The sequence below is a fragment of the Sturnus vulgaris genome, chromosome 5 (assembly GCF_052056855.1).
Source record: "Sturnus vulgaris isolate bStuVul1 chromosome 5, bStuVul1.hap1, whole genome shotgun sequence".
Taxonomy (NCBI): Eukaryota; Metazoa; Chordata; class Aves; order Passeriformes; family Sturnidae; genus Sturnus; species Sturnus vulgaris.
The window spans coordinates 55,501,328-55,529,112 of NC_142247.1; the positions used below are offsets into that span (position 1 = coordinate 55,501,328).

General features: G+C 40.2%; 1 long non-coding RNA gene across 2 annotated transcripts; it reads right to left on the reverse strand.

Annotated features, from left to right (window-relative positions):
- Window positions 1–5,323: 5,323 nt before the first annotated feature.
- On the reverse strand, window positions 5,324–23,049 carry LOC106854061 (uncharacterized). Of its 2 annotated transcripts, XR_015804047.1 has the most exons (4): window positions 22,704–23,049; window positions 20,927–21,098; window positions 19,058–19,139; window positions 5,324–5,414 (listed from the first exon to the last, which is right to left on the reverse strand). It is a non-coding gene; the product is annotated as an uncharacterized LOC106854061 (long non-coding RNA). The 2 variants fall into 2 exon arrangements; XR_015804046.1 differs by lacking the exon at window positions 5,324–5,414 and having other exon boundaries at window positions 18,708–19,139.
- Window positions 23,050–27,785: the final 4,736 nt, after the last annotated feature.

Genomic DNA, 27,785 nt, shown 5'->3' on the forward strand with positions numbered 1-27,785 from the left:
TCTGTGAGGTTTTAAAATTTCTTTTGTTTTGTTTCAAGACATTCATTGACACACTTACAGACTACAGTATAAGAGACATATCCACTGCATTTAAACACAGGAATTTTTGAGGTGCCCTGGAGTGGTCAAGCTCTGCTTGACTCCTTTGATATAAAACCTTTATTGTTTAGACTGCACAGCTGTTAGATCTATTCTCATTCCTAGCAGTGCTGCAGCTCCAAAAGCAGAGGTGGCAGGGCACCATTCCTAAAGCACTTGGTTACTATCTTTGTCTGTGAAGTTGAAGCTCTGACCTATCCAGACACACCTGATTTTCCTCTAATACCCTTCAGGCTTCAGCCAGAAACAAGACACTTGGCCATCCAGCTGAGAGAGCATCATTACACTATATTCACTTCCTTCCAATGGAAAAGTCTTTCCTACAGGAAATGTTGATTTGTACTTTATTTTTATTGCCATGATATCTTAAGATCAACTTTCTGAATAAAATAAAGACTGAAATTCTCAGAATTCTCATTCTGAAAATGAGTTAAAATGATAGATGTATCTAAGGCTAAAGCAGAACACCACCTCCAAAGACAAGCTCATCTGAGATCCTGAAGCAGCAACAGCTGTACTAAGTTCTATGCTTTCAGTGAGAAAGTCCTGTTTCAGCTGCACAGATGCTGACTCTTTTGTAGTATATTATCTCTTGTTGGTTGTAGTGCTGAAAATACCAAAAAGAATATGACCAAGCATGGTCCTGTTTTACAGGAAAATTTGGATGGTGGACATAGCAGACATCACTTAACCTGAAAGTAAAGTGTTCATCCTAAGATAGGCTCCCATGATGGCCACTGTGGAGAGACAGGTAGTTTCCAGGCATATCTCATTCATATTTCATTCTTGGATACTTGTTTTAAAGGGAGCCTAGGCAACTTCACCTAAATGCTTTCCATTACAACATTTCTGCTTACGGCAAATGTTTGCAAATAATCCTTAACAGATTTCTGTATTTTGGCTCAGGTCTGCCTGTTTGTATTTGTGTAGTGAGAAAATTGCTGGTAGCTATTCTGACTGACTCCCGAGCAGATCTGTATGAATCCTTTTCTAATATTCTGCTTCAGGCAAACATTGTCTCCTCTAATTACAAAATTCCTGCTCCCCCTGGGACCAGCTTTCCTGCTTTTCCAGATGGTGACTGGACCACCCCATACATGTAACATATTTGGAAGATGTTCCACTCAGGTATCGTATTTTCTAGGGAAGTTACAGCCTGTTCTTTTCTTGTGACTTCATAGCTGCAAAAGTAAAGGTGTTTACATTTTTTCACAAGACATTTTAAACACTGGTAGGTCAGTCCTGAAAGAAGCTAGTACTAAAATCTTTCCTAACCCTAAAAATATTCATTACACTCTGCTGACCACTGAGATGTTTTCTTTCTCTCACCCAAAATATGCAACAATTTTGCAATATTGACCAATGCACAAGTAAACATACTGTAGCAATAGTCAAATGCAAAAATCCCCTGTGTTGCTTATAGACTTGGCTAATTGTCCAGGCACTCCATTCTTTGTTGAAGGAAATTCCCTTCTTGCTTATTGTGAGCCCAGTATAAACATCCTATTTTGAGATAACCCACATGTATGTTTTTCATTTAATATCTACGTTCTTAGTATTATCATAGAGCATCAATGTCCCAGTTCTTCTGAGATCTTAGCATCTTAGCAGAGTATCACTGAGATATAGCAAAAACACTGATAAGATGCTTTTTAATAATCTTTCTAAGACTTTCTGTTATGTCTAGGGCATTGCACAAACCTGAAACTAACATTTAAAGTTAACACATAAATTAAAGCAATTTTGTTCCACTTACTCAGGGACTTATTTTCTTGCTATGCTGACATGTGGTCTGGTGTGGGAAACCAGCCTGGCACTGCTGCAGTATTCTTTATTTGCAGTAATGCATATATTTCCTTGATATCAGCAAGGTGCAGTTGAGTGCCATGCTTGAATTGCCACATCCCTCATTAGAGTAGCTGTATATTCACCAAGCTTTAACAACAGACACAGCAGAACTAATCCTGCTCTTTAGGATTTGTTCCTGACCTGTCTCTTTTTTGGACTTCTGAAAAACTAATTCAAGGAAATAAATGGGAAGAGAAATTATGACTACTTCTGTAGTCATAATTTCACTTCCTGGACTACAAAACCAGGCACTACAAAATGTGAGCCAGCAGAAGGGAAGCAGCCCAGCTTCAGGGGAGTGCAAACAGTTCTGTTCACTAGGTCCTTAGTTGGCAGGCTGACTGAATTGTCATACCTGACAATAGACTTCAACCTGAAGTCTAACACACCTGTGCCTAACAAACAGAAGGAAATGTATTTGCTTCAGTTTAGTGTGAAAAATTCCCCTTACTCATATCCTGTAACAGCTGGCCCAAAAAAATGGTGACTTTGTCTTATATCTCGTATCCCCTGTAAGTTTCTTTAGTGCACACAGAAATATCTTTCCTAGTTAAAGAAAACAAGTTTTGTCTCTTATCCAGAAAGCCCTTTAGTACAAACATGTAAAGCTGCTGTGTTCAGTGAACAAGTCCAATAGCAATGATGGGAGCTATTCCTCCTATCCCCCTGCTGGTTTTCTACCACTTCAAGCCATTGCCAATATCGCTGGCTCATATTTTGCAGGAATAGGCCCTTTCATGTGGCACTAAGTGCCATTTTTGAAAAACTTTAACTACATGAACAAGTTCTGGAATTTGATTCACAAGCACTCTAGAAATTATTATTTTCTAGGAACTATCAGACAGATTAATTCTCCGTCTTATATAGGTCTAAATGACCTCTTAATACAGTAAAATCAGGACACTTATCTACCGAGAAACAGATGATAATTTCTATAGACTACTTCTTTTAATACATGAAATTTATCAGATTCCGTCATTGACTACATTCTAAACAATGACACCTAAACCATCCTCTTTTAAAGCTATATAAGTTCCCATCTAACTTCTAAAATTCAGTTCTCAAAATCAGCTGTGGATGGGATTGCTGTTCTCCATTGCTGTCTCCATGAGTGCTCTAAGGTTTTGCACCTTTTCATATCCTAGCCAATAGAATAGAAAAACTCTTGCTTTTGAGTTGATAGCCACTACTCTCATGTATTTCGCAGGTTGTCTGTCCAAACACTGCAGAGATTTCCTGGCTTTGCTTACATTGCTTATATGCATTCAGAAACTGGATTTGTGCTTGATGAAGTTTTGTCATGAGAGATTCCCTGAAAGGATGTGTTTGGAAGCAGAAAGGATGAAAAGCAAAAAGAATGCCCAGAGACAGGATGAGTAGATAAAAGATGGGGAGAATGTACTTAGGTACAGGTACAGGTAGGGAGGTGCACTCAGAAGGAAATGCTGTATATGAAGCCTGCAGAAGGAAGCCCATAAAGGACGAAGAATGATGTAGACATGCAAAAATCGAGGCAAGGGTGATTGGATGTGGGGCAAGGGAGATGGACTGGAGGACACAAAGACTGTGAGGCAGGAGAGGGTAGGGGGAGGTGAAGTTGGCCAGCCCAGGTGTGATTCACATTCCTGACTCACAGCTACTCCTCACTCAGAACCTCCAGGTAAAATGGGAAAATGAGTGGAGAGCAACCACAGATGTGCTGCTCTGCACCCAATATATACATTTTCCCTACCTGGTTGCTTCTCACCTTTATCCCTGTTATACACTATCTTGTACTCTTCTTCATGGGGCACACCACCAGGATGAACAGGAGGCAAACTGACCTAGGACCTCTCTGTATAACAGGGAGTCCTCTTCAGTGAGTCTATGGGCCTCTTACCTACGGGACTTCACAGTTTGTTGGATCTTTAACAAGTCATCTTACAACAGCCTGTGGAAACAGCCTGTCATTTGTATTCCTTTCTTCAATAATAACCGTCCTGCCAGTGGTGAGAGAAAGCAAAGGTGGTTCAAACAAGTGGAGAAACACCAAGGTGCACAACAGCCACACACCCTTGTTAGTTCCTTCATGACCATTTCCCCCCTTAAAACTAGTGAAACTTTACAGTGCTTTTTCTTTTTTTCTTTCTTTTTCATTACGTCAGTTTCCTTTTATTTTTTAGAAATAAATTTTCACTTTCTTTAGTTGCTTAATATTATAATGAATCTTACAGTATTGGACTTCTGTGGCAGTCAGCTTCCTTTCAGGCGACTCTTCCTCTTCTGTTTTCTGTTCACATTCCTTGTGAAATCCAGAATATCTTTCTATATCTGTAGTTTTCACCCACTGATATTGTTCTGCAAGACCCTGGCCAGCTGAGAGGCATCACATTGGACTGTTGCCAGTTCATTCTGGAAAGGCATGGTTCTCTGTATGTCTGCAGATACCAGTATCATAATAACCCTTGAATGTTCTACTTGTTCCATTGATGTGTTCTTTTGTCTACCCAGTTCCTTATCTGTGCCCTATCCAGTTTACACTAATGAAATATGAGTGTCTGAAACTTTCAGAATATTTCTAGACCGTAGAAGCATTTTCTGTCTTTGTTCTAAGCTGGCTGAGTGTGTAGCTGAGTAGGAAGTCACTCAACTGCATTTCTGTGTGAATATGGCTAATCTGAAAAGATTTACTAGAAGTCAGGAGAGATTGACCAATCAGCACTAATGTGGTTTCCAGACTGAGGACAACTTGCTCTATCAAGTCAGAGCACAGACAGCAATCTGGTATCTCTCCTCATTTTATTACATAAATAAAAGGCCAGCCTTTTTCTCTGGGTATATGTTCTGTTATTTGAGATGTGTTTCCCAAATTCACGCTTTTTGTCTTGGCTTACTTAAGGTATGAGACTGAGCTGAGCCAGCTGAGCTACTTCAATCGGTCCTCTCCTTCAGAAACTCCTCCTTCAGAAACACAGCTGAGGCCGTGAGTTAATGATGACCAGAAAACTGTCATGAATATCAACCTGACTCAAATCCTTAGTCACATTTCCAGGCAGCTCACTTCTGTGATGTTTTGTGACCATCAAGTTTCCTTCTAGAGGCCCATTACTAGCTCTTCAAGGCTATGCCAGAGATGACATTTATTTGTAAGCACCAAGGTGACCAGACTTTTATCTGCTCCTACGGCCAGTGTAATACTCACCAAATAAGTTGTTGCTGTGCTGCAGCATACATACAACCTAGGCTGCACAAGCAGACTGAGATTTATTCCATGAAAAAGACCATAAAGATAATATAAATGGATTTGTGAAGGCTGTTTATTACTGCTTGGTGCAGAGACATTGAATATCACACGAAATAGCTGTACAAAAATTGCTGCTGTTGTGTTACTGCTTCAGATGAAAGAGGCTTCTGTGATTCCTGAATGGATTCTCTGCTGTACTCCAGCTTACGAATGCTCTTTCTCCAATACAAGAGAAAAGTAGAGACTGTGTTTGAAGAATGGACCATGTGTGTTTCTGGTATTTTAAAAGACCCAAACACTACAAGATAATTTATTTTGGATTGTCACAAGATTCCACTCTCTTTCTCTAGAAAATACTCCAATATATTATTTCCAGCTCACCGAAATGAAGAACAATTGCATCAAGTGTTTAATGGCGATAATTTGTGTATGACTCAGCATACAGGATAGCAGCATTCCTTTATCTATTTTTTAAGGTCTATAAAGGCTTTAAAATGGCTTTTAAATGTAACAGGCAATTTTATGGAATTCTGAAAAACTACAGCAAAGGGGGAGTGTCACTAAAAGAATGTTCATTGTAATATAGTTCATAACCACAATTCCCTATGTCTAATATGATAGTTGTGAATTTTTGTGAAGGGCATGTGCTGCTCATGTGTGTGAAGCTTGAGACAAAGGGAGACAAAGAAAGAACATTGCAATAAACTTTTTCTTGTGTATCATCTGACCTATGAACCACTGCCTGACGGTAACAATTTCTATGCCTGCCAGAAACAATATTGTTTGTTCCCTGCCCACTTAGTATTGTCACAAAGAAAACAGATATTGTCCTGCTCTAGGAAAGTATGTCCTGGATCTGTAAGTCATCTGTAGTAATTAGAAGTAGGTCCCAGCCAAATATGGATTCCATTTTCCTTCTGTATTATTTTTTGCTTGGCACTACTTAATTTCATTTCCCAGAAGCACAAAAACTCTTAATTCTTCTATGAAGTTCAGTGATTCATTTCCAGGTAAATGGAAACCAAGTTTTTAGACTATGAGGCATATGGAAGAGCTTTTGAAATGTAGGTAATTATTGGTTTATTTCAGAGAGAACAAATCATATGCATGAGGAATCAAATCTATTTCTCACTAGGCAAATTTTAATTGGCTTTGGATCAGAACATTATAAGCTTATATTTTGCTGTCATCCTTGCTAGTTCCTCTAAAGGCTTAAATTTATGTCCCTGTCTATACTAGTCAGGGCAAGATGCTGTTTGGATATTTTGTGGGGTTAGCTACCTTTTCATCATGTCCTGTGAGAAAACTGCTCCTCCTTCAGCAATGTTGCATCTCATGATGAGACAAGCTGCTTCCCTTCATGCCATTTGAAAATCAAGTGATCCTGAGGGAGGATTGTGAAGCTGGAGCTAGAGGCACACATACCCATTTTGCCATACAACAATATATTTTCTCTCCTGTTCATGAGAGATGGTTGACACCTGGGAAAACTGAGGGTAAGGAGCTGGAAGAAGCAAAAACTACTGTCTGGGAAAGTAGGAAATCACAGACAGTTAAATCTTTTCCTCTGTTAATCCCATCCTTACCTATCTGTTGCAGAGCATTCCTAGCCAGGAGCAGAGCTTCTCTGAATCATTCATTACCTTTTCCACATATCCCCCCTCCCCCAACTTTGTGTAAGGACATAAGAGAGTTTGTACTGCAACAAATCAAATGTTTGTCTAGTTTGTACTCTGTGTTCAACAGGTTCATCTTAAGAACTTAATGAACGAATTATTCTTGTGTGTTTAGTATCTCTAGAAAGGTTTTTCTTATACAAATTTACCGCAGTGTTTTTTTGAACTCATGTGAATCTTGTATTTTCTATTCCTCATTTTGTTAAACTCCACAGTTTAAGCAGGTGATGTGTGGAGTATCTGTCCTTGCTTTAAACCTGTCACCAGCCACTACGACATTCACTGAGCTCTAATGTCCCCTAGTTTATGTCAAAAAGAACAACTAACTGTTTCTCTGTACTTATTTTCCCACATTCCTTATTCTTTATTGACCTCTATGATATCTTCTCTTGATCTTTTTGTCAGTTTGAAGAATTTAGGTCTATTTAGTCATTCTTTGTATGGCAACCACTCGAACTGTATACAGTGTTCAAAATATGAAAACTTATGATTTTATACAGCAGCATAGAGATGTTCTGTCCTGTTCTCTCTTCCCTGTCTAATAATGCTGACAACTACCTGCCTGTTTTTAACAAGTAATTCTGAGTACTCAACTGCTAACAACATGGAACTCTTAGAAATCCAAGATCTCAATCCTTAGTGCTTATGGCTAAATCAGAATATAGCACTATATTACAAAAAACAACAGCTTTATGCTTTCTTCAGACCCTGCTTCTTGTAGACTGGCAGAAGAAACAGATGCTTCATTAATATTCCTTAAACTAAGCAAATTTATAAGGAAAAATAGACAACTGCTCACACTTCCCTTGCATTAGACAGCTTCTGGTAACACTTCCATGAAAGTTAATATGCCCTGTGCCAATCTGCAGGGAAGACCCAGCCACAGGATGTTCACTTTACTGAGATGTTTGTACAGTAAGTAGGTTGCTGCATATGGTATACATGGTGTGGCCATGAAGTCTCTACATAGCTGGGTTTGAAGGGAAACCAGTCCTGATCCTCTAGTCTAAATCACTTCTCTCTAGAGCAGCAGGCTGTATCTGACAGTATCAGATATGGACTATAACATTTTTCTGCAAGACAGGCAGCTTTAGGAAAGTTTTGCAACTTACTCATTGTGGTAGGGTTTTTTTAACGAGTCTACCAAGGCACTGTGAGCCAGTACAGGACACATTCTGCATTAGATAAGGTTCATGGTAGGAGTGGTGATGGTCGTGGTGGTGTTAATGGTGTTTTCTGTAGCTGCAGAGTTAGGATTTTTTTTCCCCACACACATCACTTTATTTATCAGCATTGAGAACCATCTACAATTTTATCATCAGCTGCTCACTATTGCAAAACCCATTTGTAATTTTTCATGTTCAGCTTGAATACCTTAGGCTCATTGGCAAATGTTTTATAGTATTAGCTGGACATTTTACAAGCATGTTGAACAGTTGAGAAACCAAAACGTGCTTCCTCTGTAGCAGTAAAAATGTACATCAATGTGCCAGATACTTTTTTGCCCTCTATCAAGTCCTCATATTTTTCTCACTAGAGACATCATTATCTTCAGATAGATTGTTAATAGCACAGCTGGGGACAAAAGTGAAAACTGTGGAATAGCATTGCACTTCCTTGCAATTAGCCATGGAGTGCTCCAAAGGCAAGTGGTCCAAAAGGAAGTGCACTGCAGTGAATGTTACATCTCACTGTATTAATCTCTTAATTTATGCAAAGTAGTGTTTGCTTTGGATTAGTCTTTCTCCTTCACCTTTTCAGCTGTGATTTTTATCAAGTGTTTCTTAACAGCTGCGTAGGTTTAGCATTAGTTTTATCAATTGTGAAAAACTGAATATAGCTTTAAACCATAATGACTGGCAAGGAAAGACTACCTATTGGGCCTATGCTCAAGTCTTGCTGAATTTGGGAGTCTGATGGGGAAATTTCAACCTGTGTTGAAAAGTACTTCCATACTTCCATACTTTCATACTTTCATACTTTCATACTTTCATATTTTCATACTTTCATACTTTCATACTTTCATACTTCCTCTGAAACTGCATCACAAAATTCTCCACACAAGATCCAGGACATGTAGTTATCTGCTTGTTTGTTTATCCTTTAATTTGTTTATTCATTCCTTGTCATACTTGACAAATCTCTGACTTTCCAGTCACCCCATTTGGAAAACCTTCTGGATGCCATTGCTCTGTATGTTTTCAAAGCCCAACAAGGCTCCTCAGCAGCAATTCGGCTTCTCTTTCTCTTAGAAGTGACAAAACAAAGAGGAAACAGAGGCCTTCCCTCTTTTGGTGCACTGGATAACTGAAGGCTATGAGGCGATGGTTTGGAAGTTACCTTATCCAGAAGCCTAGTCAGTAGGAGGTGAAGCCAGGTGATTGCCAATGCCAACATGGGTCTGAGCTCAGGCATTGACTTTTTATACTGCCCTCACTCCACAATTTGGGAATTATGCAAATTACCTATTGGATCTGAGAGAAAAGAGGAGAGGGAAGATGGACTCTCATCCAACTGTGCAATAATAAATGCAAAGCAGAGTCTTGAGGTACAGTGAGAACAAACAAGGTTGGAATCTCCCTTTGGGAACTGGTGAGGCTGAGCTTTAGTGCAAACCTGTGATGATCAACATCCCAAGACTGATGTGTCTTTGAGCTGCCTTTGGCTGGTGTCTGAGTAACTCATAGGAAGGAGCAGGATTCCTTGGTCAGAGCCCAAGAGCTGGCCCCAGAGCACATGGCTGTGCTGGGATATTTGCAAAGGCAGCACTGCAGCTCTGTGGCAGTGACTTCGGGGCAAGTGGGGAATGCATAGACTTCAAAACCCGGAGTCTGAGCCAGACTGCAGATTGAGAGAACCAGCTGTGTGCCAGGAAAACATCTCTGAAGCATTTATTTGGAAAATATATATAAAATAGGTAGATGAAATGCTCTGCTTTCCTGTTCTAACATGCATTTCATAAAAAAACACATGCACATACAATGTTGATTAAGAGATGAGGTACAGGGGGCAGGCCCAGGTGTGGCTCTGTCTTGGCTGCTGTCTTGGAAGGCTGCTCATCCTGAGGTGGAAGGAGTACTCTGGGTATGACTTCCCTGCTGCTTCACAGGAAAAGAAGTGTGTGTTCATAGAAGAAAATTAAAGCCATTTACAGATTTATCTGTTATATTCTATTGTTTCATGATATTTGTTCCTCAGAATGATTTTCCTCATGAAAAGCAGTGGTGGCTTTGTCATGATGGCTGGGGGGGCTCTGTGGCACTTTCCATAGATTTGGCTCTTCTGATTTCCCTAGTGTTATTCCATGTACAGCTTCCAGAGGAAAAATGGGCACAAGGCTGTGAATTGTTACAGAGGTTTTTGCAAAGCTTGAAATCCACAGTTCCCTATTTTTTTTTTTTACAAGGCAGCTAAGCAACCTTTTAACATCTCTTTTGTTTCTCACATCTCTTCAGACACCCGTTTCCCACCCACCTCTATCTCTCCGCAGCAGTTTCCTTTTCATGATGCTTCTGTTTCACCTTCAGGGCTCCAGCAACATTTTTTCAAACTGAACACTTAGCCACAGCCAAAACAGCAAGTGCTGCCATTTTTTTACCTCACAGATCTCTCACTCTTGATTTCTGACTAACTTTATTTACTAATATAGCAACATGAGACCTTGCAGGAGGTCCTTGCACTTTGCAAAGGCAAGCGAGGGAAGCAAATGTGAGCTTGTAAATTTTTTTCCCTATAAAAATCTCAATTCCACTTAGATGCAAAAGGAAAAATAAGAAGGCTGAAAAGATATATATGAGAGGAATGTGCAACGTATGACTAATGTAGTACCTTTTGAAACAATAGATAAAGGATATATCTGCTGTCAAATTATCCCTTCTTATGAGGTTATGACAGATATGAATTGCAGAGCCAAGTCATTAGGGACCACACATGCACACAATAAGATATAATTTCTAAGGAGAGGAAATTGCTTGATTGTGAAGCCTGGCTTCTTATATTACAGAGGTATTACTTATTAGTTTATATTAATATGTCTCCAATTATTGCATTAAGAATTATCTCTGTCTACTTATAGCATCCTTGGATACAGCCATACAGATCCAAGATTGGCTTCCAGATCTGCATTCTCACTAGCCCTTCTTTTCTCTTAGTTTTCATTTAGTTAAAAAAAAACCAACCTAAAACAACTAAAAAGCCCATATACATAACATTGCTCTATTGTATTGAGATGATACACTCTCTTTCCTACTCTGTTTTCTCAGAGATATAAACATATTTATTTTGCCCTACATGTTCCTTGTGCTGAAAAACTGGCTTCAGATGCAGGTTTTGTGTTTTCTTCTTATCTCAGCCATTTTACTTTAGTAATTTATTATCTGCTTTACTTTAGTAATTTGCATCCTCCAACTGTTTATGTGGGAAGACATAATCCGTCATTGGGTAGGAAAAGGTATCACTATTTTCTTTCAGGTGAATTTTACTTTATTGACGTGTCAGAATTGGTTCCCTTTTAGGTAAGAATCTAAAAGCTGTTACCAATCATCTTTTCTTATCTTTTTTATTATCTCTTTCCTAATTTTTTTTTTCTAGACCTCCCTGAAAATTGTTCCAGTCCTTAAACTTTTTTTGTCTTCAGGCTGAATTCATGGACTGATTTTTAACTGGATCTTCACCATCAATGGCAACCATTTCAATGTAAATTCTCATTCCAGTATTTTATTTTTTAGCTTTAGCTGATTGCAGAAGAGAAAGCTTTAAGGTCAATTCCAGGTATTCTTTTAAGCAGATAATATGAACAAGAGAATGATGCCAGAGAATGCAGCGGGAAAATTCGTGGAATCAATGCCCGTGCCATGGTGGCTGTGCCATTGCAGCTGATTACAGCATCCAGATAATGATATTACTTTCTTGGCTCTGATGGCTGTACACAATGTCAGAGAGCTAAGCCTCGGTAGAGAAACAGCAATAACCAATGTTATCAGCTGACAAACAATCTGTTGTAAAGCTGGTTATCCTTTCCAGCTACAACACAGCTTCTTTTCAGGGGATGGTAACTCAGGGAAAGTAAACCAGGTAATTGTAAAAGCACCACCTGTTCCCAGCTTCCTATAAGGAAACTAGACAAATATAATATAGACTGTAATCTGTGTAAATTTGTTCAAAGTTGGGAATTTCCACTTGACAAACACTTCTTGGTGCAATAATAACTGGTGCAATAAAAAAAAAAAGATGAATTCTGTGAAGAATAACAGTGGGAACAACAGTTTCCAGTAAGACTGTCATGATAAGACCAAGTCAGCCAGTGCTGGGAACTGCTGACACAACTACAGAGCAACACAGTGACAAAGGGAGAAACCAGCACAATGCAGCAAATGCCATTACTGTCAATCATCTTTCATGTGGCTGCATGAGGAAGTGTGACTTCCTCTTCTCTGCTGGTTATGCGTTATTTCATATGGGAAAACCCCTTTAAATTTGCATAGATAACACCAAATTCTGGCCCTTGCAGGCTAGGATCTTTCTGGGCTCCCCAATGCTCAGGGTATGCTCATCTGAATGACCTTTATTGGTTTGTTGTAGAACCGAACAAAAGTCACTTGTCCTATGGAGGACAAAGGTCAGTCTGGAAGGTCTGAGTCACTGTTTATTTTTGCCATGCTAACCCATCATATTCTTAATCAGTTACCAGCTACTCAAATCACAAGGTGAATGACATTAAATTAAAAAACACCCAAACATTAACGATTTCTACAGATTTTATTTTTCTTAATGCTATCCCATGAAGGGAACAAGACAAGGAGCCTTCATAGGAGGAAAAGCAATATGGTATACCAGCTCTCTGGATATTTGGAACATCTGTTCCAAACATCTGTTAGGAGAAGAGGAGGCTTACAGTGTAGCTTCATCTAGCCTGTACCTTGCTGTTGGAAACTACCTCTACCAGTTGGGTGCTTTCTGCAGAAGACAGGTGGAAGGCTTTGCAGTGGTTCAGTTAATGGTTACCCACTCACATTTTACACTGCTGACATTTTGAAATGGATGTTTGGGGTTTGCCAGAGCATCACACATGGAGTTCCTGCTTTTAAGCTGCAGCAGTCAGAAGATGCTGTAATAGTTCCATTTTCCATAAAGCTTCAGCTGTTTCATGGATCTGGGCATCTGAGGACACTCATCATGAACACACTCCAAACTATGTGGTTTATAATGTTCCTCTCCACTGGATGTTGCAGGAATGAACCACCATTTTCACTTTCAATGAGGCATATTAAGTATGCAAGTTGAGAGAGCAATTGATTAGAGGCAGATCTGCTCCATTTGCTGAGGATGTTTGCCCTTTTGCAGGCCAGCTCCTGCCAGATTTTTGGATGATGACACACCAATCTGAATTATAGAAACACTTAGCAGAAATTTATTGCTGTTATGCAGTAAGCCACAGGAATGTAAGCAAGTCAAGGGTGATAAGAAATGTCTACTTCCTCTTTTGGGTGAACTTCTCAGCTTTCATGTGTAGGCTGAATTAATTATGCAGTCCCAGGTATTGAAATGTTGTTTCTTGCCTAATGTACTGTGTAATGACTTTCTGGAAAAATAATTACTTCTGAATACATCATTCTGATTAGATCTATCTGAAATATCAGTGACAAATTTATGCTAAACTGGAAAGGACGGTAAGTTTTTCCCAGCTTTTGAATCACGATAGTGTTGATCACAGTTATAACATAGAATTCAAATCCAGAATTGAATGGAAAACTGGATTTTTTCCCCTCTTTAAAATCTCATTTGGGGTGTATTTTTGATTAGTTGTTTTGGTCAAGAGTCTTCTGAGACAAAAAGATTGCTAGTAGGTACTTTCATAAAAGACTGTCCCTTCATGTAATTTCTTAAATAGAGTTAAGTAGGAAAGATTAAGTTTATTATGACCTTCTTTTTTTCAAGCAGGAGCAAACACATCTAAGCAGCAGAAGAAACTTAAAAATTTCTGCGCAGATGCAGGCAGTCAAAAGTTCTCAGGGGACTGTGAAGTAAAAATAGAGGATAAGGCAAATTCATTAAAGTTACTAGGATTTTTAAGACCTAAGTACAACCTGCTGGTTTTGTGGTATGGATAGAAGTGACAGTGAAGCACATGGGATTTTACTTCAGGAACAGGTCTGGGAATTGCAGTGTAGATATCACCAGTCTGTCACCCTATGAACATTCTCTTCTGGCAACACCAGACACGTGCTGTCCAAAAGGTTTTTAAGGGGTATCCTCAGGCAGCTGCTTGCTTTCTTGGCATGCTGAATGTATGCTGTGTTCCTCTCTCTCTATAGCTAATTCCAGCAAGGAGCTGCCCCCTGCAGCTGGCATCTTCTCACCAAATGACACAGTTATTTATAGAAATTCCTCCTTCTCCCACAGACACCTAATATCTCCATTTGTTTTCCTTTACTCCCTTCCTTTCCACGGACATGGTTTACTGGTAATATGGCAGTGCTGGGTTAACAGTTGGATGTGGCGATTTTACATGTTTTTTGCAATACTAATGATTCTATGATTCTATGAAAGATGGTAAATTTTTGTCATCTGGCAATACCAACAAACGGATCTTTTTACCCATCTGGCAATACCAACAAACTGCCTGTTAAAAAAATTTTTTTATTTTTAATGTGGACTCAGGGGTGATAAAACTGAGTTACAGAGACACTGTGATATCACTGTATTGCTGTTATGTTTGCCTGTTCATGGATTATGGGGATGAGGGAGAAGGGAAGGCAAGCTATTTGTTAGCCTGCTTGTTACCAGTATAATATAATGATCAAGTATTGAAACTTGTATTTATCCATGTGCCTCTCATATTCAGTTTCCTGTAACTCATGGTTGTTTCCATGCCAGCAGAGCTACATCCTAATCAGTTGCTTTTCCTTTTTAAAATGCTTAGATGCAATTCCTTTTCAGTAGTGTAGATGATTTGACTAATGACCTCTTTTGGATGACTCCTCAATTCTCATTTTATATAAATCACAATATTTTTCAATTTCCATTCTTCCTAGAAACCAAAGTACTTCTGTGTTACCTAATTCCTAGCATGAACTTTCCCAAGCTGGTTTTTCGTTATATGATCAGGTCATTGCACCCCTTGAAGCTTCTTTTGGTTTATTTCTGGCGCTTGTTCTCTTCACCAAACCAACTGAAAAGGAAACCTCAGCCTACAGAGTGCAGTGACCATGGCCAATGCATGGCCAGTGGATATCCTGAGGTGGCCTTGCTTCACAGCAACTCTTGGCTCTGCAGCCCTGTGGCTCTGTAGCTAGCAATCAAATGGCTTTGCAGATGAGCACCACAGATCTCTCAGCAGATAATGGAATTGCAGTGAGGAACTCCACGTGGGACTGGGCACTGAGACACCTGATGACAGGTGGGAGGCAGCGCCTGTGGTTCTGAGTGGAGCAGGCATTATGAGGGCTAAGGATTAGATAAGGTTCTTGGGTGATGCATAAGAGAATGCAATGAATTGGTACACTGGCAATTTTGGAGGTAGGCTGCTGGTGCAGCTGTTGGGTCTGGGGAAACAGAGACTTGTTCCTGGATGTATCTACTTGTGCCTGGCCTGGCAGGTAGGGCTGTGCCCCACCATCTCCCAGCCCACGAAACTGGGCTCAGTGCTGCTGTGCATGAAAAAAAGAACTCTAGAATAGAATAGAACCAGAGACTCATAGAATCATAAAATGGTTTGAGTTAGAAGAGACTCTAAAGGTCATCTAGTTGGACAGGACACATTTCACTAGACCAGGCTGCTTACCGCTCCATCCAATCTGGTCTTAAACACTTTCAGGGATGGGGCATCCACGATTTCTCTGCACAACCTGTTCCAGTGCCTCACCACCTTCACTGTAATGAATTTCTTCCCAGTATGTAACCTCATCCTACTCTCTTTCAGTTTGACGCCATTCCCCCTTATCCTGTCACTACATGCCCTTTAAAAAAGTCCCTCTCCAGCCTTCTTATAGGCTCCCTTCAGTTACTGGAAGGACACAATTAGGTCACTGAAATATTTTCTTTTCCAGGCTGAACAGCCCCACTTCTCCCAGGCTTTCCTCATAAGAGAGGTGCTCTAGCCATCTAACCATTGTGGTGGCCTCCTCCAACAGGTCAATGTCTCTCCAGAGCTGGATGCAACACTGCACGTGGGATCTCACCAGAGTGGACCAGAGGGGAGGAATCTCCTCCCTCAACCTGCAGGCCACACTGCTTTTGATGTAGCCCATGATACAGTTGGCTTCCTGGACATAAAGTTGGCTTAATTGACTTAAGACGTTACCTCACCGATCTGAAATTATTTCAAATTTATTACATTGTTTATTGCTATTGCTCTGAACCATAGTTCTCTGCGAAGAGTCTCCAGTCAATCTTTGAACAAAAAAATGTAAAAAAACCCCACTATGATTCCGCAAGGTGTCTTCCAGTATGACAAACCTGTATCTACATGATTTTGTACAGAATCTTAGTTATAGTAATTAAAATTTTTACAAAGACAATATAAATTATGTGCTTGCACAGAGCTGGAATTTGGCTGTGAAAAAACACTTTTTCTCACAGATTTATTGGTCCATAAAATTACAGGCATAAAACCAGACTTTGGATTTTTATGAAATGTGTTAAAAAAATCTAGCAATATAAAAATGTGTTATAATTTGTGGCATGCCTTAAGTTACCGAAAAAGACTGAATCACGGCAAACCAATTCAAATTTAAACATACTGTCTACAGTGCTGCCAAAAGATAAAATCATGCTTGAGTGCCACAGCCTTATTTTATAGCTCATGCCTGAAGAGAAATTATATAGTTCAGATAAGGCCTTTTGAAAATAGACATTTATGACTCTTTCATTAAAGAGGACTCTTCACTGGGCACCACTGTAGTAAAATTGTATCTCTGCAAAACAGATTATAGTGTCACTTTGACTTTTAGCATGCCACAGAGTGCTGCTCTAAAGCCTGGCCACAAACCATACACAAAAATGCTCCAGTTTGGATTGGCAAATGTTTGTGTTATTCTTTGTGTGTAAACTGTACATTCCTGTTAAGGCCAGTTATCCTAAAATTAAAAGTGAAATTTTGACATTGGAAGGTTTTGGTTTTTTTAGAGAACTTAGGAGCTAACATGGTTTGACTAGATTCCAGTTCTGCTATCTATGAGGAGTTCCCAAAGACAATGATGGACCATTGCTAAACATTTTATTACAATCTGAAGGTACTACTGCTACTAAGTGCACAAAGGCAAGGGAGAGAGACTTTGATCATTCAGTCTGTTTAGCTGTAGCTTCACTTCATGGCTCTGGTTTGTCTCCTATCTGCTTTAGCAAGGACACAGCTCAGACATAGCTGTGGGAACAGTTCACTCCAGGCTCTTTCCCCTGAAATATATGGAACTATCCTGTCTTTCTTTCCCTCTACAGTCATTCCATAATACATGCAATACACACACTACACCTGTTGCTATCAGAACACCCTGATGGACTGAAAAATGCCCCTTACCTTATTTTGAACATTTTCAGCTGAAAGCAGCAGATCATTTAGTAGCAAGCGGTATTATAAAGGCATCGAGGTACGACTGAGGCACAAGGATATCTGCTCTGAAGGGAGCTAACCTTTACTGGTGTGGTCATGAGCCAGTCTACGCTGCTTAGAGGCTTTTACTCAGCTGTAGTGAACTAAAAGCAAACAGCAAGCAAGCTAAACAGCACCAAGGCATTGGCTTGAGAAGTAACATCTATCAGTTGTACCGTTGGGTGGTTGCTAACCCCCTACCTGGCCCACTTTTGCCACATGACCTTTTAACCAGCACTGCTTCAGAAGGTGGCCAGCACCGGTTTGAGGAATAATACGAGGTCAGAGACTGGCTGCAATACAAGGTATAGTGAAGATTATGCTGTGGAAAGGATCCAGCTGTGCTGCTGTGTTAAATAAGCCAGGCCATCCCATTCATTTGCATGGTCAGAAAACACAACCCAGTCATCCAGCTGTGGCCAGTATTTCATTGTAATCAACGTCATGGTTTGCTACACAAATGTGAAAGGAAAACACAACAAAGCTGTTTAAATATAGTAGGTTCTCCTTTGCTGTAATGTCCTTTTGTAACTTGGTGACCTAATTGGCTGAATTCAGTTTGATTTTAGTGCTGTTAGAGCCCAGTTTCAATCCCAAGCAAAGTTCCAGCACTTCAATATTGTTTTTATTACACATGAAGAAAAAACGTGAGCATGTAGTTCTCCAAGAAAACAAGATGTTCCCTCAAAAGTTTAATTAAAAATCCCAACGTTTTCCTGCTGTTTTTAAAATCTAAATGAAATGTTATCATAGACCACAATCAAAAAAGTCCACTTTGGGTTACTGAAGTGAGCTCAAATGATTCATTTTCAGATCTTCACCTCCCATCATACACCCAGCATAATGAAGTTGTGTAACTATGCAGAGTTCTGAAAAGAAAATATGTATTCACAATGCAAAATGTAGGGACTGAGAAGCCTCTAATCTAGTAGCCGGGGCAATAATTTTGCTGATGATGGGTTCCATCTGATCAGGTGTAGACATCTACTGCTGAGCTGGTTGTCTGCTCTCTTATTAAGTCACTGGAAGGAAAAAGACACTGTTTGGAAAGTGTCTGAAAGTGTTTGATTCAGTTTCTGAATCTAATTTAACCACATAGACTGAGCTAATGATATAATTCTAGGTAATTTTAATGAGTAGAAACAGGCCTTTTGGAGTGAAATCCTGTGCCAATATTAACTTCAGATTGAGACAGAAAATGACCCAGAGGCAGGCACAAAACATATTTAATTTGCATTTTATATTTTTTCATACTTGGGTAAATTTACTGCCCATATTGCCCAAGACACAGCCATTCTTTGCAAATTCCTCCAGCACCGGAGTCTGAAGCAGCCCAGAAAGCCCATGAATGATCTCTGTAGCATCTCTCAAGCTAATCAGTGTCAGTAATGATAGACAATGACAATGAAGTGAAAAAAAAAAAAAAAGAGCTCTTCTGAATGCCAGGAGGTAATGAAGTTTTTGAACTCATGCATATGGCATCAGTGGTGCAGTTATTACAACAGTCTGGTGGATAACTTAATCAGGCACATCTTTAAACACCACAAGTGAACAGTCATAGATTCTGGACAACAAGGATTTTCTTTGTACTTCCTGTAGGTTTGACTTATTTGCAGGACTCACCAAGAAGAAATGCAATTGTTTTCATGTCTGAAGACTGCAGAGTTGGAATGCCTTTTCAATGTCTCCTGGACATAGATTCCTTCTGGACAATGGAGGAATCTCTGTAAGCTTACTCTCAGCTTCTGATTGCTACACCTTCTTAGAAAATCAGAGGCTAAGCCCATCACTCCAACCAACCCAAACTTTCTGTACCCTATTTGGTTGTCCCAGAATGGAGATGGGAGGAAGAGCACCCCATCACCCATCAGCCCAAAGCTAGATGGTTGCTGTGATAAATGAAAATCCCTTCTTTACTAACCTTTGCTACCTTAACTGTCATCAGCAAAACTTTGATAGGCAGAACTAACCAGCTTTATAAAGAGCTTTTTATCTCTGAAAAACATTATCTAATACTTTGTGACACACTGCAACTCTTTGACTACTGTCTAGAGATGAAGAAGTACTGAAGAAGCCTGCTCCTATCATGCTATGATAGCAGATCCTGACTAACTGGACAAGATATTTCTTAAAAATCCACTCTGTTGAAAGAGAATGGAGAATCTTGGAAAACCTACCAAAAAAAAAAAAAAAAAATTTTTCCCCAGAACTATTTTTCCCATATAGGAATAGTAGCATCAAATTTATGTGTCTCATGTTTTGACTTTGGAGTCTATGTTTTGGCTTTCTTTTTGAGTGTTGCTATTGGCCATGATGGAGGCAGAGGGTATGCCAAGCTCCAGTGCTAATCTCCAACTATTTAGAAACTCTCCAAAAGGATCTTAGGTTGCATAAAGAACTCTTACATGATGGTCAAGATGGACTTAGTTGTAAATCTAAGTTGTAAATCTAGTTGTAAATCTATTTTTTGCATTTTTAATGGACCATTTTCTGTTGATTTTACCATATTTACACTTTTTTTTGTATGCAACAAAACAGAGCATCAGAGATGTTGCAGCAGTGTCAGTGAAAAAAAAGACATTTGAATAAGAAAATCTAAATCTCTGATGACACTTTAATTTACAGAAGTGTCTGAATTTAATAGTTGGCAAAACACTCCCATACCTACTCTTGTCCTTCACTTCTGCATATTATGAGTTTGGTGTTGCCCACAACAGAAAATCCCTCAAAGAGCTTCCCTTTTGAGGTGTTTTCTTAATGTAACTTCAGCTACAGTAGCTGGAATTTTTCAGACTGTTCTGCCTACTCTTATAAGCCTTGTTTTCTTCTGCAAGGGAATTGAGACATTGCAGGCACAGGGTGTCCCTTGCAGCCCCATCATGCAGTGTGAACCCCCATAGAGTGCATGACCTCTGAGAGTTGATACAGGCAGGCATAGATAGTTAAATAATCACACTGTTGTCTCTTGAATATAGACAGCAAAGAGGCCAGGTATGAGTGCCATGCATATGCCAAGAGTTCTTGCACAGTTCCACACACAGTTAAAATGACTTCTCACTTCTAAACCTGCTTTCCTCTTACGATCTCATTGCTGTCTTACAGCCCAGTGTGATCGTAGCTCTGGTATCATCACTCATGTAACTTCTCTGCCAGTGACTGAGTGGCAGGAGGCATGACTTGGTCACTGTCCAAGCCCAGACACGGGGGTCCCTCATAAATAAGCACAGGTACACACTGGTACTTCCATGCAGAATGGTCAGAAAATTAAATTGAGTACTATAAACCAAAGTCTCTAGGCTTTGAAGAAAAGGTTTTTTCTCAGTCATAAGGAATGCACAGTTCAAATGGGTGTGAAAAAAGGGAACATGGGAGGAGAAAAACAAAATACATCACGAATATCCCCAAAGGCAAATTACCACCGCAGAAACATACCAGTGTGAGGATAAATCCAAGCTTCTCCCCTGTCGGGCTGGAAGCAGAACAGTGACTCACCTCAGACAACCACAACAGCCATCATCCTGTTTGCTTGGGCTCTTGAAACATATTTTGCAGGTCATATCTGAAAATGAAGATCTGGATTTTCTTGAATAACTCTTTGAAATTCTTTTTCTCTAAGCCAGTTGCCAGTGGATAAATAAAGCCATTCTCACGTGTGATACAACACCTGAATAGAGGACAAGTCACTTTATCAAATTGTTGGTATTTTATATGACAAAGAGTTTGAAAGAAAATAATGCAACAAGAAGAGCAAAAAGATACATCTGATGCATGAAACAGCTTCTCAATTCAACTTTTTCCATTGCAAATGACAAAAAATAATCCCCTTCACAGAAGCTATTGACCAGTAATTTTTCCATGGTAAAGGCTTTGTAGTATTGTTCTGTTGTCTGTCCAATATAAAATGGGCTGTCTTTGCTAGGCTCCCAGGAACAGAGGATAAACTTCAACTGTGGCACTCTTAGCTCATGTACAGGAATTTAAGTGGCAGTCGAACTCCCTTACAAAGTTTTTAGCTTACATGGTGACTAGAAATTACCTGCCAACTTCATAACCAACCCTGAAAGAATGCAAACTTGTGAGTTTCTCCTTTGCATTTAAGTGTCAATTTCTTTTTGTATCTTCCTGCACAGAGGAAGGTTTAAAATGTCTTATGCATCACAAGGTGCTCATATGATTTGGAAATTCCAAATCATATTGGGGGGGGGGGGGGGGGCAGTCTGAGCTGCCTCCCCCACTTCTCCCAGCATCTCATACATATTTCAAGGCTCTGCTCAGAACAGCTATTTTTGGCTGTTTCAGAAAACGGTGTTGTTTATTCCAAGAACCCGTCTGAAAAATTTACACATTGGAGCCCATGTTGCCAAGAATATGGAACTTATAACTGCAATACAAAGGACAGTTAATAAAACCAAGACGTGATCCTAATTAAATAAATGCTCAATTGTGTCCGCTCTAGAAAGCAGGAGATCTTTGTGTGTGAAGGTGTAAGACAAAATTTCTTACTTCTCAAAATGGTGGCATAATTATTTTAATAGAATAATAACTAGGTGAAGACACATTCAGATGATGTCAGATGATGTCTATCTTTTACAAGCAGAACTGCAGAAATGGCACCTGTGAATGGGAAGACTGTTCTTGTGACTTGTCCATAAACTGCAGACATGGTCCTGCAGCAGCTGAAATGGCAGGAATTGGCTTTAATGGAACTGTGGTTCTAGCTCTTTTTGTGGAAATTTGTTGAGATTGCACATGAGAATTAGTATCCAAGCTCATAATAGTTCATAGTAGTTCTTTTCCACCAATGCAAGGTACGTTTCAGGATTGGTATCTTGCCAGACTTGCTACGAAATTAAAGCTATGGTAAAGTAGTACAGTGAAAAGCATCAAGCAGGGTGATGATGCGAAAGGATGTGAATCGCTGCAGAAGTACGGTACTAGTGTTTGGTGTTGGACAGGAAGGTGGGCTAGATTCAGAATTCTGGCATTACTTAGTTTATGACCTAGAATGGGACACTCAATTCCTTTGCCTGTTACTGCGTGTATAAATGACACCAAATTGTTATTCACATCTTGCTTGTACACCAAGGAATTAAAAAACAAACAAAACCCTCCCACAGCCAAACCCTTACGCAAATGATAATTCGCGCAGTTCTGGGGCCCAGGACGCCCCTGGAGCTCATCATGCCTTGGGTGGAACGCCCTTTTCCTGAGTCAGCCGCTTGCCCAGGCCCACCCCCGCGCCTCCAAACACAGAAACTCCGAAACGCACCAATTCGTGCGGAGTTTCGTCCCTGAGACGACCCTCGACTTCTGCAGCCCATTACGACTTGCTCAGTGCCATCTGGGAACGATCTGAAATGGCATTCCTGGGATTCCGGCTGTTCTCGCCTAGGTAAAGGAACACCAGGTCCCGGTATCGAGGAGGTTCGCTGCCCTACCCGCCTCCCCGCGCCAGCCGCCGCTTTCTGTGGAAAGCACGTGTCTGTGGCTCGGCAGGCCGGGCTCCTTTCGGCAGTGCCTCCCCTCGATGGAGCCCGAAGCAGCCGGGAAGGGAAGGGCTCCGCTGCGGGCGCGGTGCAGGGAGCGCGGCCGGGAGCCGCCTCAGCCCCGGCGCCGCCGCGCTGCGGCCTCCGCGCGCCCCCTGCCGGCGGCAGCGTGCCGTGCCCGCCGCGGGGGGAGCGGAGGGGCCGGGGCTGAGCGAGTGCCGGCCCTGCCGGGTTACAACAGCCATTAGCCTAGACGCGTGAAGACAAGGGGCTCTCCAGCCTCTCGGAGCTCATCAGGGAGTGAGGTTTGTTTCGGGTTGTTAAATAAAGCTGAGCTGTGTAACAGTAGCAGTGTTCCCTTCGTGTTCTGACATTACGGGACAGGCTGGCAGTATGCAGGGGCGGCCCGTGGGGTCTCTTAGGGCAGGGCCTCCTGAAAAACACGTAAGTAGTTTCCATGCTGCTGGGCTTTCCAGTGACTGCCAGCTGCAGTGGTCTGCCTCAGTGGTGACAGTGAGGGCAACGTGAACACTAGCGAGGCCTTGCACTGGTTGTGGAATTACTGTCTGTGCTGTGGGCCAGGTGGGTGTCCCTGCACCTGGGCACCTGGGACTGACTGGAGGTGACAGCACTGCCAACAGGACCTGGGATACAATAAAAGTTATTGTCCAGAAATGCATCCTTTTACAACGAGGCCAGCAGCAGCCTGGGCTCCACTCGGCAGGGCACTGTAGCAGATTGAGGGAGATGTTTCTTCTCCTACTGTGGCTCAGCCCTGGCAAGACTGCAGTCACAGTGTTCTGTCCAGGCCAGGGCTCTCCAGGACAAGCAGGACATTGACATACTGGGGTGAGTCTTTAAAAGGATCACTGAGATGATGAGGGGATTAGATCCAATCCTGATGTATAAGCATAGGGTTAGAGAGATGGGACTGTTGAACTACAGAAGAGAAAATTCAAGGGGTTATTATCAATATGTACAGATATCTCAGCAGAGACACTAAATGAGATGGAGCCTGCTAAGTGAGTTCAGTTAAAGAAAAGAGGGAATTGGCACAAACTGAAATATGAGAAATCCTGCTTGTGTGTAAGGAAAACTTTTAAAACTGTGAGGGTGCCAAACACAGGCACATGTTGCTGAGAGACCCTGTGAAGTTTCTGTCCTTGTAGATGCTTGAAACACGGCTGGACATCATCTGCAAGAACCTACTGTAGGTGACTGAGCTTTGAGCAGAGATATTGGACCACATGATCTCCGAAGGTCCCTGCCAGCCTGTCATGTGTCTTCTTTTTAAAAGAAATTTAAAGAATAAAAAGGCAGTAGGAGAGAAGAATATTATATTTCCCTTGCTCTCTGTATGCTAAAGACTGAAACAAATGAGGGTGTTTTGTTTTTTTTCTCTTTTGCTGTTGAATTGAGTTAGGTGAAAACATGAATAAGGATGGGAAGAGCACTGGTAAACAGAATACTTCTATTATTACTCAGTTGAAAGCATGGCAAGCCTGAGAGGGGGATTTTTTTTTTTCCAGGTCTATAAATCCATTTGGAGTAACCTTATGTTTTTGCTGGCTTTTTCAGCAGGGAGATTAGCAGTAAGTTTATCTGTCATCTTCAAGCAGGTATAAGCCACTTTCACCATTGAAGTGGTATGTGTGGACTTGTTCACTGCAACCTTTTAAAAATTAATTTTAACTATATATATTGAGTGCCACAGAAATGAAGATTATTTTTTAAGCTGTAGGTCTGAACATAGATTTAGAACATCTAGCAATACAGAGTTCAGTCATTTGGTTCTGCAGTCCAGTGTGCAATTGATGCTCCCTGAGGTTAACTGGAACATAGCAATCAGCCTCTGTTAAACTACACAGTGTAAGATCCTTACTCAAGGAAAATCTCAGCTTCAGGCTTTGGGAAACATTAATTCTCTTTGTAGCTTTTCCATAAATACTGTGTAGCTAGTAAATACACAGACCTGACTTTTGATCATATTTGTCTTTTAGGAGATGTCCTGAAACACCTATATATGATCTATTTGTAATATGATGTAATTAGGAAATGCATTGGAATGTCCTGGTGTGAATCCCCATTCCTTAGTCAAAATGTCAGTGAAAGAAAGTGTAATGCTCAATAATCTGTGTCTCAGAGCTTGCTATAGACTAATACTGTCTACTTATGAAACCATACTTTCTATACTCTTGCAGTCTGTAAAATGTGGGTCCATATTAGGCAACATAGCAGCAGAAGTTGCAGAGTTACCATGTCGATGCAACAGGAAGCATATGCTTCTTTTCTGTTTACACGCTTGTGTTTCATAAAGTCAGTCTTATGAAGATTTTGATTTCTTCTTGTACACGAAATTGAAGTTTGCATGATGAGCCAGCTGATTGCTTATGAGCTAGGGTTAGTGGGCAAGCATCACACATGTTAGAGTGAGTGTCTGCTACAGACAGGAAAAAGATGAGGTCTCCTGACTAAAAAACATAATAAGGGAGCATAAGTAGAAGGAAGGTCAGGTTATTCCTCCAAACCTTGAAGGAAGAAAACACTGTCTTGGTGTGTAGGAAATCAGTGAGGAAAGTGAGAGCCCACCTGAAGTTGGCCCCTTTCACGTTAATTAAAACAAACCATAGAATGAAATAACTTAAATTTGAAAAGCTTAAAATGTTACTGAAATTCACTGTTTGGAGGATTTGTCTGTATTTTCATCTACAGAGAACTATAGAGAGAAAACTTAAAAGAGAAAAGATTTTCGCTTTTGCCTTGGGTGGACAGAAGATGGAAACAGCTTTTGCGTGATTCTCCCTAAGTTGCTTCTTAGACTGAAACACTTTAGGAGTTTGTTTAAGCATAAAGTTGATTGCTCATGTCTGAAACAAAGCTGAAAACATTTGCAGGATAAAAAAATAGAATGAACTACAGCTTGTAGTCTGTAAAGGAATTTTTGTATGTATTAAGCCATATACACCTTTTGAAAGATGGTGCAATATGCATTTTACATATTTGCAGTTAAAATGCCTCAAGTCTGAATTTTAAACATAGTTCTGATCTTATAGTATCAGCAAACTGTATATTTGCTTTGAATTGTATCTTGGTTTGGATATGAGAGTTGGGCTACATCTAGAGTTGATGATGGTATGTTTTATAGCTTGCTGCCTGTTTTGCATGACAGGGATTTTAGTACTGTTCTGGTATTTCATATACTTATTTAGTGGGAAGACCAACATTTACACCTCTCACGTGAAGCAGCAGTGCAGTAAAATGACAGCACAAAGGCCTTCCTGCTTGTCAACAAGTCCACTAGATGTCCCTCCAGCTCTTTGTGAGACACAGCTGATTTATGCAGGCTAAATGGCTCTAAGATGAACAGCACTGCATTTTATGTCCTATATCTTGCATACATAGTTCTTTTAGGATTCCTACAGCAGTTACGAATAGAAAACAAGTCAAATTTCAGAAGGTGATGGTGGGTGCCTTCATATTGTATGTGTACACAGTGATTTTGATCTGTCAAAAGCAATCTTTCACTGTATGGATAGTGGGCAGGTAGTACACTGGGGTGGGAAAATGAATGCATTTTTAGGTTATGCCTCGATTTTTACAGAAAAAGGAAAATTTAGTTCAGTCTCAGCATTTCCACTCTGCAGGTGAAGACTAGTCTGGGACGTAGTTGGTGGTCCTATTAGACATTCAGTCTTACTATGAAAGTGGGCAGCTCAGAAACACCAGAAAAGTTAAGATACTTTTTCACTATACCCTGAAATATGAAGATTAATCTCCTCAGAAATGCTGTTAACTCTGTTCCATATTTTCAGCTGCTACCTCTGAGTTAGTAATTTTTTCAGCATGCTGCTGTACTGATGCTTGTGACATCTGGAAGTGCAGTTCCAGAGTTTAGGTAAATATCATGTGAGATGATAATGTATTTTGATTGAATATCCTTACTTCTGTGGTTTGACACAGAGAAAATTAATCTAAGTCTTTACATTTTTTAGTCCCATAGTCTCTTATTCACCTGCCTTCTAAGGAAAATAATAAAATTTTTGTGATTTCTACCAATACCATTACTCTTTCTTATCATATTTTCCTTGATGTCTCTTCCTCAATTTCTATGTATTGTGTTTTTCATGGTGAGGTGACTAGTGCAGCATGAATTTCTTTAAATGACAAAACCACAGGTAAATTAATACACTAGAAATACTAGTTGTTGGACAAATTAATTAGTTAAGATACAGAAAAAATAGCTCTTTGTGTAACTTCATTTGCAGCAGTACTCATATACTGATTACACAGACTGATAGTTACTTTTAATAGTGATAAAATAGTGTTGAAGATAAGGGCTATTGCTTTATAATTAGGAGGTGCTTCTGTTGTTAAATTAATGTGACCATTTCATTATCTTTTGCTTGCTGTGCATTTTGCCTCTCAAAGCACATCCTCTGTACAGTTGCATAGCAGTTGTAGCTAGATAATAGAGAGTAAGTGGTCTATGAAACCTTTGCTAGGTGTCAGGGATGTAAATAGTGTAGGATTAAAATGTTTCCATTTTTATCTTGAGTTGTAGGTGTATACTATAATCTGGGACAAGAGGTCCTTGGTTATTTGATGTGGTAACTAAAAGCAAGGAGACCTCAGACCAAAACCCTGGTGGTTCAGAGCTGTACGAACAATACTAATTAGAATGAGAGCAATAGTTCATCAGATCTTCTTGTTTCCTTCTGATCCAACTTTCATCAGCATAGCCCAGTTATGAAATTTAAAATTATTGATCTTAAGAAGTGGGTGTGACATGGTGGAAGGAATTATTTTCTCTGCATGGGACATGGCAAATGCCGTCAACATATCCAGCGATGACAGTGAGTTGGAGT